General features: G+C 40.1%; 1 pseudogene; it reads left to right on the plus strand.

The window, feature by feature from the left end:
* The first annotated feature begins 2,345 nt into the window (after positions 1-2,345).
* LOC114670715 (small nucleolar RNA U3) lies at positions 2,346-2,545 on the plus strand (annotated as a pseudogene).
* Positions 2,546-4,900: the final 2,355 nt, after the last annotated feature.

Raw genomic sequence — 4,900 nt, forward strand, 5'->3', positions numbered from 1 at the left:
ATCCAGACTTTGTTGTTTCATCTATAGAGCATACACAGAGTAGACTTAGCCTAATTCTTAAGAGCCCTAGAATTTTTGGAATGGTAAATGAGCATTGGCTTAAGCTTAAAGTCACCACCTGCATTAGCTTCTAACAAGAGAGCCAGCCTATCCTTTGAAGCTATAAAACTGGCCATTGACTTCTCCACTCCAGCTATGGAAGTCCTAGATGACATCTCCTTCCAACAGAAGACTGTTAGATCTGCACTGAACATCTTTTATTTAGTGTAGCCACTTTCAACAATGATCTTAGCAAGATCAGGATAACGTGCTGCAGCTTCTGATCAGCACTGCTGCTTCACTTTGCACTTTCATGTTATGAAGATGGCTGATTTCCTTAAACTTCAGGAACTAACCTCTACTAGCTCCAGAGTTTTCTTCTGCAGCTGCTTCACATCTCTCAGGCTTTCTAGAATTGAAGAGATTTAGGGCCTTGCTCTGGATTAGACTTTGGCTTAAGGGAATATTCTAGCTGTTTGATCTTCTATCCAGACCACTAAAACTTTCTACATATCGGGAATAAGACTGTTTGGCTTTCTTATTATTCATGTGTTCACTGGAGAAGCACTTTAAATCTCCTTCAAGAACTTCTTGTTTACATTCACAATTTGTTTAACTTTGGCACAAGAGGCCTAGCCTGTTTAAGCTTTCAATATGCCTTCTTCACTGAACTTAATCATTCCTAGCTTTTGATTGAAAGTGACAGACATGTGACTCTTTCAGTTGAATACTTAGAAGCCATTGTAGGTTTATTAATTGGCCTAATTTCAATATTATTGTGTCTCAGAGAATAGGGAGGCCTAAGGAAAGCAAGAGAGATGGGGAAACAGCCAGTCGGTGGAGCAGTCAGAACATGCACATTTATCAATTCAGTACGCTATCTTATATGGGCACAGTTTGTGGCACCCCAAAACAATTACAATAGTAACATCAAAGATCTCCGATCACAGATCACCATAAAAGATATAATGGTCATGAAAAAGTTTGAAATCGAGAGAGTTACCAAAATGTGACAGGGACACGATGTGAGTACGTGCTATTGGGAAAATGGTGCCAGTAGATTTGCTCAGGTAGGGTTGCCACAAACCATTAATTTGTAAAAAAAAAAAAAAAAAAAAAAAAAAAAAAAAAAAAAGAAAAAAAAAAGTAATACTGGTGAAGTACAATAAATCAAAGCACCAATAAAATGGGGTATGCCTGTAGATAGAGAAAGAGAGAGAGAGAAGAGAGCGAGATCAACACATACATACATGATGTAGTGATAAGCACTCTCTAGGAGGATTATCCCATGGACAGCAAACAGCAAATGCTAAAGTCTTACATTTTAAGACTATTTCCCAAAGTTATTGACAAATTTTCTTTTTGGTGGGAATGCTTGGTAAGTTTTAGACCTATAACATCAATTGAATTCATTGAATATGAAAATCAGTGTTTAATTTCATTCAAAAAATGTTAACTTATACTCAGTTCTCCAGGGTCTTCTGATTTAGTTGGAGACAGAAATAGACACACACGGAAGAACAAAGAAGCATAGGCCATTTTGGAGTGCAATCGACCCCATTCCTCCCAAGAAATACATTCTGACTTTCTATAGAGCAGATGCCTGAGTTCACAATAATAGATGAATAAGATATTAATTAATAGAAACCTATATTTCTCATACTTATTTTCATACAAGATGGTTCAGGTAAGGAATCAAAGGAAAGAGATAAAGAAATAAAGTGGAGGAAGGTAAAGAGAAATCTGACTAGTTTACAACCTTGTCTACAGCAGCAGAGATGCTCTGTAAAAAAAGATGTTACAACCACTAAGTTTGGAAAATGTAGTATTGAGAGACTTGCACCATACATCAGCAAAATAAAAGTTCTGAGATGTCCTGCAGATTAAAAAACAGAACCGTTTCTTTACGTGAAGTCTATTTACATTCTCACCGAATGCAAATGTGACTGGGGCTAGTCAGATTAAAAAACTTTTATTAAGGCAGCATCCCCAACCTTTTTGGCACCAGGGACAAGTTTCCTGAAAGACAATTTTTCCACAGAGTAGGGGTAGGGGGATGGTTTTGGGATGAAACTGTTCCACCTCGGGTCATCAGGCATTAGATTTCCATAAGAATCAGGCAACCTAGAACCCTTGCATGTGCAGTTCACAATAGGGTTCCTGCTCCTATGAAAATCTAATGCCCCGCTGATCTGACGGGAGGTGGAGCTCAGGAGGTAATGCTGGCTTGCCCCCTGTTTCTGTGGGGCCTACTGTGTGGACTGTTTCCTCGGACTGGGGAGCCCAGCATTAAGAAATGTAAAATGATGATTATATTTTCAGGGATCATTTCTATAGTTTGTCACTAGAGAAGTTTTTCTGAATGTGTAGAGCACCAGAAACATGAGGAAGAGGAGCAGGGTTCTCTCCTGACTGTGAAGCTGGCTCTTGGCACTGCTTTCCTGCAACTGCTATTTGCCATTGGTGATTGTGGAGAGTCAGAGGGAGAGGATGCAGTCTGAGTGGTTTCTGCTATAGAAAGAAACAGAGAAAGGCAGGAAGGGAGGGAAGAAGGAGGGAGGAAGGAAAGAAAGGAGGGAGGAAGGAAAGGAAAAAGGGAGGAAAGAAAGGAAGAAGGGAGGCAGGGAAGTAAGAAGGGAGGGACGGAGGGAGGAAGAAGGGAAGGAGGAAGGAAGGAAAAGAGGGAGGGGGTAAGGAAGGGAGGGAGGGAGGAGGGAAGGAAGGAAAGAAGGGAGGAAGGAAGGAAGAGAGGGAGGGAGGGAGTAGGGAAAGAAGGAGGGAAGGAAGGGAGGGAAGAAGGGAGAAAAGCAAGAAGGAAGGAGAGAAGGAGGGAAGGAAGGGAGGGAAGAAGGGAGAAAAGCAAGAAGGAAGGAAGGAAAGATGGAAGGAAGGAAGGAGGGAAGAAAGGGAGGAAGGAAAGAAGGAGAGAAGGAGGGAATGAGGGAGGGAGAGAGGGGGAGAGGGGAAACAAAAGAAAAAAAGAAAAGAAGAGAAAAGAAAAGAAAAAAAGAGACAGGGAAGTAAGGATTGAATTTTCTCCTAATACCAACCATGTCTCTGAGCTCTAGATCAGGAGAATCCAGATCCTCTTCACTGTTTGTGTAAATTCACCACCTGGTACCTCCCAATTCTTAGGGCAAATGTCCTCTGTCCATGATAAATGGTAACCAATATATCAAGAAACGTTCTGAGTAAGTTAATTATGACACCTTTTTCACAGACTCAGTTTAGTTTCCAACTTATTGTCAACTTAAATAGGTTTCAGTAGAAAGCTATTAACTTCTGTTGACTGAGAAGAAATAGAATTATTACCTTGTTTATCAAAAGAGCCAATTTGTCTGTCTCCCTAAATGTATTCATTAAAGTAAAAAGATTACTTTTTATTCCTGTCATTGGAAGATTGTGGCTTATTGTCGTTCCAGTTGTTTTTTCAGATAAAAAATAGTTCAGAATACTGTTGCTATCTACACCTTCCTTGAGTGTTCTGAGGAAATGTTTGTGGGCACTATTTGTAAGAGAGTTTACAGTCTGAAGCTGGCCACCAATGCTGAGCAGAGAAGCTCTGCTGAGGATGTGGCTAGATTAAACTATCCATTGGAGAACATCTTAAACTGAGTCTTCAGGAGCTGATCCTGAACAGGAATTTGTCAGGAATTTATTAAGGAAATGCCCCAGGAGAAATCAGTGAGGGAATGGAGTCGCAAGACATGAGAAGGGGAAGTCATTTAGCAAAAGTGCAATTCTGGGGAGGATCCCAGCCTCTGCTCATCCTGCAGGAGAGCTCTAGAGCATAAATTACATCTCAGAGTTTGTACTGACAGGAGGCAAAGGAGCTAGGCTCTCATATCTCCATGCTCATCAACCTTTGCTAAGGGCCATCCCAAAGAGTCTCAAACCAAAAGCACTTCAAAATCCACACATGTGGGCAAAGTGGCTCCAGTAGCACAATGACAGGCCTCCAGTGACAGACACTCCTTGACAGTGTCAAGGTAAAGGACATTAAAAGCAAAATCAAACAGAAACAAAGGTAGGAGTAAAGGAATGGTAAAGGGGATTAATGAGATGTGGGCAGGGCACCTAGAGTGCCTAGAGAAAGTTGTGTAGAGTCCCATGTAACCCCTACCAAGTCAACTATCATTGCATCTAGGCCATGAGTATGTAACTCAGTTTCTCTCCTCTTTCACTTCCAATAATATCTATCCCTTTCCTATGCAAATGGGTTCAATATAATCAAATGTAACTCTTCTTCCTCATAAAGAAGTAAATGCTTTTAGTATAGTTGCATTGCTTTTACAGTTTTTTCTCTTTGAGTCTGGATATAATAGCTTCTTTGCAACAATCCACCTCTACATCTTATTTTTATCGTATGATTATGTTTGCATTGTACGGAGACTGGGATGGACTTTTATGGAAAGGCCAGTTCACAGCACTGAACAGAGGTGCAAAACTAGCTGCCTGAATGCCAATGGACTCTGTGCCACTTGCTTGCACCCAAGTGGATTTCTACAGGGAGGAGTATTTCACTTTCCTCCAGTGGAAGTGCCATTTGTTAGTACTCCAAAAAGTAGCATTGATCTATGATTCATTAGCTTATGTATATTCTAATACAATTTGAGTGTTAAAATCATTTTTTCAGACCTTTGTGGATCTTGTGACTCATTTTGGAATATTTTCCCCTTATTTCCATTTTATTATTTGACTCCAGAATCAAAATTAAAATGTGCAATGAATATTTTATGGCCCACACTGTCTCTTGGTTCTCTTATGCATAGTACAAAGTATTTGCAATTAAATGAAGCCAAATGAAAGATTTCAGAAAGTAATACTAGTGAAAACTAAAGAAGCTTGAAAAGGTTGAATT

Source organism: Macaca mulatta, chromosome 10 (assembly GCF_049350105.2).
Source record: "Macaca mulatta isolate MMU2019108-1 chromosome 10, T2T-MMU8v2.0, whole genome shotgun sequence".
NCBI lineage: Eukaryota > Metazoa > Chordata > Mammalia > Primates > Cercopithecidae > Macaca > Macaca mulatta.